This window comes from Rhea americana, unplaced genomic scaffold (genome assembly GCF_003343005.1).
Source record: "Rhea americana isolate MKP2758 unplaced genomic scaffold, rheAme1 scaffold_4, whole genome shotgun sequence".
NCBI lineage: Eukaryota > Metazoa > Chordata > Aves > Rheiformes > Rheidae > Rhea > Rhea americana.
In genome coordinates, this window is record NW_028186534.1 from 2,388,677 (window position 1) to 2,402,417 (window position 13,741).

The 13,741-nt window shown below is 41.3% G+C and overlaps 1 long non-coding RNA gene across 7 annotated transcripts in view; it reads left to right on the forward strand.

The window, feature by feature from the left end:
* LOC146590658 (uncharacterized) overlaps positions 1 to 13,741 on the forward strand; it is a 93,424-nt gene that overhangs the window by 11,424 nt on the left and 68,259 nt on the right. For 6 of the 7 annotated variants that reach the window (XR_014896918.1, XR_014896919.1, XR_014896916.1 and 3 more), the window contains 2 exons: positions 2,022 to 2,131; positions 10,837 to 10,991. This is a non-coding gene — a long non-coding RNA (uncharacterized LOC146590658). The remainder of the gene's footprint in view (positions 1 to 2,021; positions 2,132 to 10,836; positions 10,992 to 13,741) is intronic. The other variant, XR_014896920.1, reaches the window with a different exon arrangement.

Below are 13,741 nucleotides of genomic sequence, written 5' to 3' on the forward strand. Positions count from 1 at the left end.
AGTTTAAGCTAATGAGAGGCAACATAAAATAGGGTTATTTACTTAAATTGAACAGCGTTTGGAAGTCTATTTTAATCTAGTCCCTGTGCTCCATTTGTCATGCTGCTATGGGGGCATCATTTTCAGGGTTGTTGACCCTTGAACATATAGATGCAGAGCTGGGAGTGTGTTTCCCCAGTGGCTGAGCAGGCATTCGTTAAAACTAGGGGTGAATTTCTCAGGGGAAGGGAGTAAGGGGGACCGAGGARCCCGATCAGCCGTGTTTGGAGTAATGCATGTGCTCTCCTGGTTTACGGTGGGGTTGTCTCTGACGGCAAAATCCTCTCTCTCTTCTGTTTGGATTAGGGCTAGGTCTGATCTGTAGAGGGTAAAGCAGGGGACTGGGAGGCAGAAGTCTGGTTTCTATTTCAGGCTGTGCCACTGCAACATGCTTTTTAAGAGGGCTGGTGGATTATGTGTTTCCCACAACCAAAGGGAAATGTACTCAAGAGGGAATGTTAAAAGGCAGCCAAAGGAAAGAGGAAAGAGGTGATGTGATTTGATATCAGCTGACCTCCCTTGTATCCATATCTCCCCTTCTCTTGGGTACCCTGAGAAAAACTCAACCTTCCACAGAATGAATATTCTCTAAATATGCCCCCCCCTTTTCCCTTCCTTTAGCTTTAGATCTTGATCTGTTGAGAAATTCCCATTTGTTTGTCTCTTCAGTTTCCATAATCTCACTGACTCTGAAGCAATGAGGAAAACCTAGCATTAGCCACTTAGCAGGGGAAGTTCAGTTCAGTCCAGCTGTGGGCTGTTCAGTGTTCACTCTTCTTCTTCTTCTTTTTTTTTTCCACTACCATGTCCATTTCTGCAGAAGCAGCTGACACCTTAGTCACAAGATCAGTCACAGATCTACCAAAGCTCTTAATACCTAGTTGTATGTTTGTGTGTGCATTTTCTTTTTCAGGGTAAGTACATATTTTAAGGATGGAATAACAGTTTGTCCAAGAATCAACAGTCTACAGGGAGCCAACTAGTCTAGCAGCCAAGACTTGTGCTGTTTCCTTGAGGTTTTGGGGATGGGTTGCTTGCCTGTCCTCTTACATAAAAGCATAGCAAATTGTCAGAATAAACACATTTTTAAACATACAGCACCATCAGTCAGAGCTTAACAGAAGCTGATTGGCTGGAAAAGAGATCAAGGCAACTGGGAATTTGGATGACCTGACTCTGAGGCTTTTGGACTAAAAGGTTCTTTTTCATTCACTGGAGCTGTTTTTTTTTTTTTTCCTTTTTTCTTTTCTTTTTTTTTAGGTAATCATCCAGGAAAGAAAGAAAATATCGTCCTCCTTTCTCCAGGCAGTGAATCTGGAATAAGAATCCTACTGTATTATTTTATCGTTTTATTTATTTATTTATTTATTTATTTATTTATTTTACAAAAGACAGATTGCTACTGGGTATGAATCTTTGCCTCAGGGCCTGTGGAGAAAGAAGCCAAAATGCAGATCTCCCATCTCAGATCTATGCTGTCTGATTTACAAGCCAATGGTTAATTTAGGTTAACTTTAGTCATCTGGGGATGGTCTGTCCAGCCCGTGGAGGGAGYTTTGGCAGAAATTACACTGAGCAGSAGAAAAACCTGATGCTTTACCTTTAGGTGAGCAATGGGATGCTGTCTGGGCCATAAACTCAACAGAGTTGTCTATGAAATTTCATTAAATTTACAAGGCAACAATCATTATTCCAGAGCAAGGAGAGAAGATGGAAGGAGRCTGAAGTCCAGCTAGGAACTGGCCAGACTAGTTCTTGGATTGTTTTCCACTTTGTGATTATCCTTATCTACATCTGGAAGCTGGAGTATGTTCCTAAGAGTAAGCGGATGTGTGAAGTGTTCTGGCAAAGTTAGAAATCTCATTTTCTCTTCAATATAATACAGCCTAATTAGATTGCTRTTACCGTGCTGAGAACCTGCTTTGATTGTTACATCTTTGTGAAAAGGCATCTGTATTTCTCTCCTCCCTTCTGCCTGTAAGGACTGCAGAGCTGGAAATGGGAAGGAACTTCCAGACTGCAAATCCCAGCTGCGAAATAAATCTGTCCGGGGAGCGTGGTGCACCTGCCAGCTGACCAGCAGTTTGACAACGTRAGTGGAACTGTAAGCCACCTAACAGAAGTTTGGAACAATCAGTAATTCCCTACCAGAATAAAAAAGCCCCAAAACCTCAAAACAAAACTACTGCAGTATACTGGATGTTTTTCATCCTGTAGGTCACTGCTGATGAGATTGACTGTCAGTGGTCAGGCGACCGGTTTAACAGCTGGAAATAGATTCTTACTTGTCTGACTTGCTTCTGCCATGTCACTCAGAAACATGGGTCTGTACATTTTTGGATATTATTTTTTATATCTGTGACTGTTGAGGGTAAGGCAGACAGGTGTACTATGTCCACAGGAGACTGTGTATGCTGTGTAGATGTACTTGAGCAAGCTGTTTCGAATGCCGTACCGGCAATTATGCAATGTGGAATTTGGCCTAACTCGTTTGTGCAGCTTGCCATATTAACATGTCTACACTGCTTTTGATATTCACATTAACATAGTTAGTCTTAGCTTGGTTACTTCTGCATAGCATTGCACTGTGAGTTATAGTGAAACCAAGAGAGAATATGGACTGACTGACTTATGAGTATTCTCCTTCCTCAGAAAGACTTTTGTGAACCTCACACTGTGAGATGGTCTGATCATGGCAATTTTCACATTCAGAACTTGCTTTTGCAAAATGCAGGGAAGATTGGTCAAAATATCTTGGATCTTGCTGTCTTAGCTCACACATGATCCAGCTGTCTTAGATCTTAAAAATCTTCATAATGAAAGCTCTCTGAGGACTGATATGTGCCCAAGAATCATTTCACTGAAACACACAATTTTACTGAAGCCAAAATGATGTTTCTTCTTGCTAGCTTATTTATGTTTATCATAATTGTGTCACTGGGATGCCTCCTATGCGTTTGTTTGATCCACTCTTATTCTGACTCTGAGTCCTTCTTAGGGTAGTCCTGCCTTTCTAGAGCACGCATGAATATCTGTGGTTCCACATGAATCACTTTAAGTGCTTGCAATAAGTATATGGCTGAGCAAAGTAAGGAGAGAAGCTGGGAGGGATGAGTGGAAAATGACTGCGTGAAGAACAGGAAAGAATTACAGTAGATGGCAAGGAGTTAATCAAATAAAAAAGGTTCTTTTAAATCTCTCTGTGTCTCTCTCTGTTGCTCTCTCTCTTTCTGTGTTTTTTTTTTTTTTTAATAACCTCATTCTTGTAATGATTACACTGGCCAGCCCTTGATACTTCTCTGATTAGAGCAGAGTTGTAGTGGCCATGATGAGTTACCACAACAGTCTATTACTGGCATTGTTAACTAGTGTCCCTCATTAAATTAAACTGRAAAGGACATGAAGGGGAATCTTTCCAAGGTGTTGCTCAGCTTATAATTATTTAAATTTATTTTAAATGATAACTTTGTTTTAATTTATCAGAATCTCCTCATCTTGAAAATGAAAGGTCTTCAGGTTTTGTCTTTTTTTCTCCTTTTTCTCTAAATACATGCATTGCAGAGGGTTAATTCACTCTGTGAAGATTTTTTGAAGGTCATACTCAATGCCGTTAGCATTATACAGTACCTTTGAGAATAGCTGTTTGCCTGTGCAGATATTTCTGTGGCACCATATTGCTCTGTGTACCAGATGCCATTTATGTACCAAAACAGTAGGCACCTTTCTGCCCATTGGGGTTTGTATGCTAGAGATGAAATTCTTGTACATTAAAATACAAAAAAAAAAAAAAAAAAGAAAAGTAAAAGGAAGCTGTCATTTTCCTCAGGCCTGGCTTGCTGATCTATGAAGAAGGCCGTTACTTGTGGTAACCACCCTAAAGGAGCAGAAGGGCTCCAGAAAGGCTGGATCTTTGAAGGAAAACCCCTTTGGGGAGTTCTGCTGGGCTTGTTCTGTCTTTTATTCTGCAAAAGTGTAGTGAGGAACTGGGGGAGGTTTTACATTTACTGTAAAGGATGAGTTTTCCCAAGGACAGAGGTTCATAAGATGAGAGATATGCCCAGTGATGGGGGAAAATAATTTACTACTTCTTAAGGCAGAAGTTGAACCTACTGAAAATATACTTTAGGCCTCTGAAAGGTTTTCCACAGGATAGCAGCTCTTCTCTCAGGATTCTTGTAGATCTTTTAGTATTGTGTAACTTCCCCTCCACGAGCCCAGGTCCTAGAAATTCCACCAGGGACAAAGCAAAAATCTGTTTTTCTTTTCAGGAACAGAGCCGTGGGCGTAAACAGCCAGGTCCATTCCAGTCCCCTACACTTATAGCTATTATACATGACGTGTAAGCCAGAAAATCCCCAGATTATCTATAGACTCTGGTGTAGACAGCAGAGGCTGCCAAATACTTCCTCACACTCTAGAAAGAAAGACAAGCTGTGTTAAAATAAAGTGGTACAACTGTGAGTAGAGTTGCGTTTGTGAACCGCTGAAGTAAGGATGTGCGGTACAAGATCGCCTAGTTCCTTTTAAAGTCTGTCTTGACTTCATTTTGTGTTTGAGTGCTTTCCCCTACGATCCAGCAGATTCCATGTTAYGTGCGCTCCTCGTTGATGAATACCAGTCTGTCACGTTTCATGGGAAACAGCACAGTAAGTTACTTTACTTGTAAYTTGCCTTAAAAATCAAGTACAAACTATGCATCAGTCAACAGAAATAAACTGAGAAAGCGCTGAGATTGGAGCCATCTGTGTACTTTAGGGGGAAAAAATGTTCTCCCAGAGAATCCTGCATCTGCCCATGCCCCTTTTCTTACAAAGATGTTTTTTATTTAGGATTATGGCTGTCCAGAAGAATGGTCTGGTGCCATGTTGGGTATCCGTTTACCAGCTCTTTTGGCTGGGAAAGTCGAGTTATAAAATTTCCTAGTAGCATTTTACTGACTCCCACCATATCAATCTGTGATTACAGCTGGCCAGTGAAAGATCTTGTACTTCCAGTCTGAGGATGAGAGAAGTAGGCAAGCTGGTTAGTATGCACCTTATTTACCTAGTGTACAGATTATTGTTTTAAAATGTCGATATATCCATCTGAAGTGCTGGTACACTAGTCTGCAGTTGCAGCATGGTATGCCGATGTATAGCAACTCGATTTGAGGATTGCAATAGCTCCCTGAGCAGATACATTTTTCAAAATGTCACTGCAGTATTGGCTATGATATGAGTTTGGATAGAGCACAGGCAAGTAAATAAAAATCATTACCTGATAGAGGAGGGCTGCTAGGAGCTTGCTGTGTATAAGCAAGTCGCTTCCTCACAACTAAGCCTAGGATTTCCCCCTAGGTCTCATGGCTAGGACCTCAGAACTATTAGGCTTAGGGAATCTGCTTGAGTTGGCCTTCTCTGGCCCTTGTTTCGGGATCTTGAACCTGTGCACCACTCACCTGCTCTTTTCCTGCCCAAGAGTCCCAGACAGAACTGCTGCTGGTCCTCGGATCTCCACTGCTATGCAGCATGTGGGCTCCCCAAGGGGAAAGACGTGCTGTTTGTTAGCAGGTCAGAGAAGCCCCGGTAGACCACATAGCCCTGCCTGCAAGCCAGTGGCAGCTGCATCCAATAGTGTTGCCTTCACCTGTATACAAGTGCACATGTATTCATCTGCTGTGGGATGAGTGCCCTGCTCCGAGATCACAGATATGACTGTGACTTACTACATGGGTACCTACTGTCCTGGAATTGAAAGAAGATAGATATGGAAAGGTAGAGGTAGATTTTGAAATTTCCCTTTAAAAATAGGGTGTCACTGTCATGGCATCTCATGTTGTTTTTCTCCGGTCTGTTAGAGGAAACAAGAAGTTTGTCAATCGGTGGGGCTAACAGTGCGGTTCGGTTCACCAGGCACTTGTCCCTCAAAATATGAAATGCTGCAAATGCTCCAGCTGCAGAAGTCATCAAGCGTTTGACTGGCAGGGATGCTAGGAAGACATTTGAATGGAGCCAGACAGACGTAATGAGAGTCTCATTTTCAGCTTTTTGATTCAGAACCACATTTGATCAATGTTTACACTTGACGAGTGGTGAAAATAGGTTTGAGGGAAACGCCATAAGTGTCTTTGCACTGTGCTGTCCAACTGTTGGCATTGAATTTGTGTGGTTGAGACTTGCAGTCTTCTTGCATCAGCTATGGTGTCTCAAAATTAGCTGAAGGAGCAAGCCAAGGAGAGGCTGTCTGATCTTGTTCTGTTTCAAACAACATACTCAAAATGATAAAAACTATTGAYGATTCCTATTGTTTGACATCAAAATGACACGTGATGGAAATTTGGCATCTTGCACTCATCCGTTGGTGGGAAAAGAGGAATCCCACTGCTACTTTGCTTTTTATTGTATGTGAACAGCCTTTCTTAGTCACTACTAGTACTAGTTAGTACTTAGGCGATACCTAGAAAACAAGTCATTAGAGCTTCTTACCTTCATGAACTACAGTCTCTTTCCTCAAAAAATGCCTGTGGCCCTGACAGCTTTTCTGTCTATTAAAGCCAATAATGTGGGGTTATGATTTGAGCCCTGGGACTTCAGAAGGATATAAGCCTGTACCTGACATTAGGCATCTGTATGTGTTTTGCTACGTCTATATGTGTTTTGCTGAGTAAGGGTGTCCTAGCCAGGTACTTAAATTTTAAATGTGTTGGGGCCTTCGTTCATAAAGTAGGCAAATTTTAATCTAGGCAGCAGTGAAAGGAATAAATATTAAGCTGCAAACATTCTGTTATCGAGTAGCTCTTCAAACTATGCAGGATTGCACTTTAAGATGGGCAGAACATCTTTAAAACCCTTTTGCAGTAGCTAAGAGCTTAAACATTAACTTTCATGAGAGGCATTATAGATGTCTGTGAATATTATATAAACACTAGGCTGTTTGCAACAGTTTATAAACCTGAATATTTTATAAGAAAATACTGAACGTTTAACTTGCCTTGTATTTTTTATATGGCAATAAAAGCACCATTTTTATCAAAAGATGCTGGAGAACCTGACTAATAATATGACGTTTTGTTATAAACTAGGAGGAAAGCTCACTACTCTCAAATTAATAAAGTATGTAATTTTTACAGGAATTTCTACTCTAAAGAGGAATACTTTGGCTTTACCCGCTATTGCATAAAGACGCATGCAATTTGTGAAGACGTTCTTGTATGCATCTTTATGTCTCTGTGGCTAAAGAGATTAGTAGCACTTGAGACTTACAGTGTTTTTAGTGGTATACAACCACACATTGCTTGGAAAATGAAAATACCGTGTCTGCACCTGGTCTGATAAATGCATGGCGTTTCATGCCTTTGCAAAGTGACCTTCCTTCAGGAGGCGGGGTTCAGCAAGTTTTATTCTCAAACATATTCTCCTGGAATATATATTCCAATTTCAAGGAGACACAAGATATGCTTTGAGGAAGCTACAATGAGTTGTTTCAGTCCAAAATTACTAGACAGACTCCCTGTAAGTACCCCCCCCCCCCAGTGAACGATATGGTTGCTGTGGCCAGATCTCATGTGAGAATGTCAGCATTAATTCCTTTGTGTCMTAAAAAGTTTTCCCTATTTTACATTTGGTATAAACCTTGTAGAAAGCGGGTTGCCATTTATGCTGTTTTTAGAACAAACATTAGTGCTAACCTGAACAGAGCAAATATTTTTTTGGGGGGTGTCTATAGTCTTTCCTGKAGATTAAACAGGAGCATAGCTTCTTCATTAAAGCACGTAAGCATCAGAAAGCATATCACTAGACCTTTCCTATTGCTTTGAGTATTTTGCAGTCATTTCATTCCTGTAATTGTATTTCTATATTCCTATTTTGTGTAATTGAGGAGTCCCTCTGATCTYCTTTATTCCTTGAGTATATCAAGTCACTTCTATGTCATGCAGCTGCAAAGGGGCAGCTTTTTGTCCCCCCAGAGACTTTTTGTTTGTTTCTTTTACAAGGTTTATTGATTCTATTTCACAGTSTGGAAGCTAAGGCACCAAAATACTAACTGGCTTGGCCAAATCCATAGATGAAATGGGGGACAGAGCACTGGGCAATTGCTGCCAGTTTCCAAGTGAGCTCTCAAACCACTGGAGAGCTCCTTAATTTTCGGTCTTTTCTAGCACTGCCAGAAAGTTTTTGCATTTCTGGGCCAATTCTTCAACAATGTTGTACCTCTTATTCCCTCTTGTAAAACAAAACAAAACAAAACAAAACAAAACAAAAAAAACAAACAAAAAAACCAGCCTTGCAAGGTAACATACCTGCGAAATCAATCGGTAGCTAGTAATTTCCTTGGCCAGTTTGACTCCTCTTTCAGTTCACAACTTGTCCGTCAGCGAATTTATTCCTTGCTCGAAGCATTTTACCAAATCATTTCTCTTCAAAACTGTCTGTTAGCACTTCGCTAAGCCTCASACTGAAGATCTTTGATCCACCCATTCCAAAATCAGATGAATGACAGAACCCAAACTCTGTATGCAAAAGCATTCAGCTTTTGGAGGTACATTCAAAACCTGAGCTTGGATTTAGCTCAGAGCACAGTTGCTTTGATCTGGCTTCAGATCTGCGTGCYGTGTCTGGTGACATCTCTGTTTCCAGAACAAAATCTGGTGTTTCTATCTCTGTGAGAGAGCTCTTAGCCTTGCTTACTGCCTCGGTGTGCTTTGGGTGGGAAATGACACCTGCTGATCCTCATTCAGATGGTGTTTGCATGCAGTGTATGTGTGTGGGGGGGAGTTAATAATTTTTTAATTGTTTTTAGTGGCATTTTGACACAAGGAAGAGTGTCTAAGAAACCCAGCACAGTGTGTTATTTTCACAGTCCTCTCCCTCTTGCCCTTTTCCCTTACTGTGTGCAACTGCTTCCCACTTTCTAGAAATCAGATCACCACGGTTCCTCCCCATTCCTTTCCTTTCTCCRCATGATGAGAACATTGGATGTTTTTTTCCCCTTGGATGGCAAAGTCAGGGCAAACTTGGTACTGTGGTCTTTTGCGCTAAGAGCGCATCGGCAGCACTTCGCTCTTTCCAGGGAATTATTCTAGATTTATTCACCACAAAGCATCCAACCATAACAACTCAGTAATTTTAAGGCCTAAGGAAAAAATGTAACAAGATGTTCAAAAATTTTGGTTTGGGATAATTGGGAGTTGTTTATATCCTTGTGCTGCTGATTATGTTGTCATATGCCAGCATTATTGGTGTCCTCAGGAGCAGGATTGTCTTTGCTTGGAAAAAAAAMCTTTGTTTTAACCACCTAAATGCTGGTTAATGATGTAACTCATAAATGTGAGGAAAAATAGTCCCCTGATGTTGCTGGATTTATCAGATGCTCAAAATGATAGCATTGAGGATGGAATAAATGATAGATGGATAAACAGGACGTGTTTATTGGAAGTTGTAGGATAAAATCTTGGGGCACTGCAACTTTTCTGAAGCTTATGTGGGGCAGAAATTTCCCAAAACACAGCAGAATACAGCCCTCAYTTTTCTTGGGTTTGAAAATGCCTTTCTTTGTATAATGATCATACAGAGCTTTTTAAAGTGTATCCTCCTTGGGTTTTATAGCACACTATTATTTCTGYGGGAATCTGGAATTCACATCTCTAGCCCACTGCTTTCCCCCACCTCAGTGAAATACAAGTGGTACCTGTAAAGTCCCAYGGACGCTTGTTATGGAAGTGCATTGGATAAGATGTGGGACTCTAAAGTAATGCTTCTACTGAGGTTCCCTGGAAGAGCTGGAACTAATATCTCTTACTAATCTGGTGGAAAAGCTTACACAGAATGGGCTGGGAGCTAAATGCTCTTTACACTACTCTGACAACTTAAAAGAAGCTTAAAGCCAATATAAATTATGTTTGCAGTCATTTAAGACATTTTGTATTGCCAGAGTGGCCTCTCGAGGTTTTCCTGTCAAAAAAAANAAAAAAAAAAAACAAAGAGAGAGAGAGAGAGAGAGAGAATCAAGTGCTGTCAATAATGTTGTTCTAATATTTTGTACCAACTTCCAACCTCTCTGAGGTTTCCATCAGCAGTTTCACTCTGATTTCACAGGAACTGCAGACTAGATGCAGCATGTCAAGAGAAAGCGTTGTCTGCATCCACAGTTTTCATATCATCTAATTTAAAGTGCATCCTGAATTTTGGGGGAAAAAGATYTCAACAACTGTAGAGAGGAAAATGAGCCATTTCCTTAACTTGAACCTGCACAAATTAGTGGTAAAGTGTTGATCTCAAAGCTTGCAGTTTCTGAACCATAAAAGCTGTTTATTTCACCCTATAAAAGAACATTTGAACTTATGTAGCTATTTAAATTTAAAAGCTATCAGAGATGTAGGGAGGTGGAGAAGAGGCTTGAATCAGTAATCCAAGCTTGTAATACAATCTTCATCTGCTGCATAGCTTGCATAGGAATCCCMTTCAACGTGGATTTTCTCTGCTTGTAGCAATCCTACCATATAGGAAATGTACAGTATATGTTTCCAACATTATTCATAATTGCAGTAAAGCTTACAAAGCAATCCATTCCTTGTGTATTCCTGGTGATCTGCAATAACTGGATATTCTTAAGTATTCATTTAAAGAAAGGAAAATCTAACAAGAGCTGGCAGGAACTAACATCTGCAGTGACTTTCCAAAGGGAGTGGTGGTGGTGAGGGGTCTTTATTAACATGCTCTGACTGCAGGAATAGCGATAGCTTTGAAACCTGGATTGAAAACTTACCTGCGTATGCTTTTATTATACCTGAATTTCAGGTGTTTCTGTATTTCCCTACAGGCTGGAAGTGCTGGCACTAAAGTCAAGTCAGTTAAGTACCTCTTTGGTGGTCAGAAGAAAGCTGCAGCACCCCAGTGAGAGYGGTGGTGTTTAACAAGCAAGGGCTGGGGGGAGGAAGAGGAAGAAGCCGGATCCTGCGCTCAGCACCCTTCCTGGTATGCCGTGACCTGTTGCATCCCCAGAGAAGCAGTGTGGGACTTGTTCTGCTCCGGGTGCAGGGTCAGGGTTGTCCTTCATCCTTAGGTGCGGTTCAGCAGGTAAAGGTTGTGTGCACAGGCTCTGATGGTCATTCCCCCGCACACACACTTGGTCATTCACAAGCAGCCACCTTTCTCMCTCAGTGAAAGGCAAGAGAGGCTTTGACCATCTCTTTGCAGAATTGATATAAAATTGTCAGTGCTCTAAGAGAGGGTGTGCTTCATTTGAGCTGTGTAGGCCCTTTCTATACTGACTAACCCTGAACTTGCACTACCTTACTAAAAATAGTTCAAAGCACAACCATGAGTTCCCTGAACTGTGAGCCTACCAGATTTGCATTATTTGACTCACCATTCCTTTGCAAGTGTTCATTCTTCCCCTCGTAAAACTTAAAATCAGCTCATTCTCAGATCCAAGAGTTGACATCATTATGATGTTACATCCTATRTAATGGTGTGAGAGCTGGAAAAGCATTCACAGCAAAACCACGCGCTGAATTGAATTTGCAGTGCCTCAGCCCTTGCTGGGACCTAACCTCCCTGCCACCCTCCACGTTTACTTGCACTTTTAAAACCTGTGCTGCCTTGTAGTAACCCTTGCTGTAACCCAGCAGCATGTTGCTGAGGGTCTCCTCAAGGGTCTTTTTAACGTTCCCATTTTCTTTCCATGACCTCAGTTCTTTTACAGTGTTTGCAAGAGTAAAAGCGACTGCCTTACCAAATTAAACGGGTGTTCTTGCCAGGGACAGTGGCTGGGATCTTGTTGACAGGTTTGGAAAAGATTATTCTTTTAATGCATTTTGAATGAATTTTCTGAGGATGTCTGCTATATGCTCTCTCCAACTCAGACCAYATTTAACTGTTTAATATTGTACAGGGACAAGGGCAAATTAGCACCTTTCCTTTTCTTRTCAAAATTAACACATCCTAATAGGCATTTCAAGAACTACAGCTATCTTATTTGGAAATAAATGTAGGAAACTATTTAGATGTGTTAACCTGGAAGTTGGACCTCTTTAAAGCTGATAGGAATTTCATTATTGATTTCAAAGGTCTTAGGATTTTATCCTTTTTGCTTACATGTGGTTGGAGTTACCTTTTTGCTCACGTATGTCTTTTATATGATGATCTTTTCTTTTTGATGGACCGCTCTCTTTATGGTTGGCTCTGAGTGCCACATCTCATTCCTTTTCTCCAGGGCTTCCTCAGGGCCATGAAAGATTTTTTTTTTTTCCCTTTGATGCATAACTTGATTTCTGGGTTGGTTTGTTCTTCCACCTTTCTCTGATGCATCAGGAATTGGCCACTGCTATAAATGGGCTATTAGACCATGTATGTAGATGCGCCTGGTGGTGGTGAGAAGCTTCCCAAGTGCCTGGCTGGCGTGTGTTTGCCCCYAGGTCGGCTTGGCAGGGATCACTGCGCTGTGCTTTTTGTTGTGTTTTTCTCTAGTGTAGGACATAGGCTTGTTGGGTTTTTTTTATGACCACCTGGGCAAATTTCATRTAACAAACTCTTAGATTTTACTGGAATCCAGGAGCCTAAGGCACTGGTGTGATATTCAAGGCTTCTGGCTTTTTGTACTAGAAATTTTAAGCTTGTTATAAGGTACTGGAGGTTCCTGAGTGGCTTGCGTTGAAGGGAACGTTGCAGTTAAATTCCTGCGTTTGGCGTCAGGATTGCTGTGATSGTGGGGCCAAGATGATCCATATGGTATTTCTAGCTGTAATATAGTGCWATGGTATGTGATGCTGCATAGAACTATTTTTGATAACACATGAAATGAGTATTTTGATCACTTTTGCTCATTGAAGGTACTGTGCAGTTTAAGTACATGAGAAGTCATATCCTTTCCCCCAGTTCTGGTCTATGCAGATATATTAGGTTAGTGGAAGAGAGAATCAGAACATGAGTCCAAGTCGGTCTGTGTGCGTCTTTCAGTTTTCAGTCCAAGGCCCGATTCTCTTTTATATAGAGAGTCCACTTCAATATTCTTCAGCATAAAGATTTCTTGACAGGAATGTAAATTAAAGCTGCTTTATAATTTTATTAGTGTTTGTAGTTTCACTTGGCTGCAGTACAGGAATGACACATGTCTGTACAAATGGCATTTGCCATCCTGTTGATGGTTGCTGCTACTCTTCATGCCTATACCCCTAACTAAACCAGCAGGCTGCTGTGGTCCTGTGTTTCCAATTTCAGGAAAATGTCCTTGAAACATCTAGACATCTAAATCTAAGGACTGAAGGTTGAAGTAACTTTACTGGCCTTCCTTCACCATGCACTGGCCCTGTATGCATCTGTGTGCATTTCTACTAAATGCCAGTCCTGCAATGCCCAGTACAGCTCCATAAGCAGAGGAGAGTCACGATCTCATTGCCAGCGTGTCGCTTAGGATACCTCCAGGCCCAGCTCTTTCAGATCCTGTCCTGGATACCCAGGTCTTCTCACACATACATATTGATGGTGCTGGTGCTTTCCTCAGGGTTCCTTGCTCTGCTTCTGGGACCACATCCCTAAAATGAATGACGACAGCATCCCAGTTGTGCATGCTTATGTCCCTTTCCGCTTCTGGCTGTTAAGGCCTTGCATATCAGTGCCTCATCTTTCAGAGGKGAGCTACTGCCCTCCCTTATCTTATAGGGATGCTGTGAGTACGAAAAACGTTCAAAATCTCAATAGTTTAAATAGCATAGTAATGAGGGACA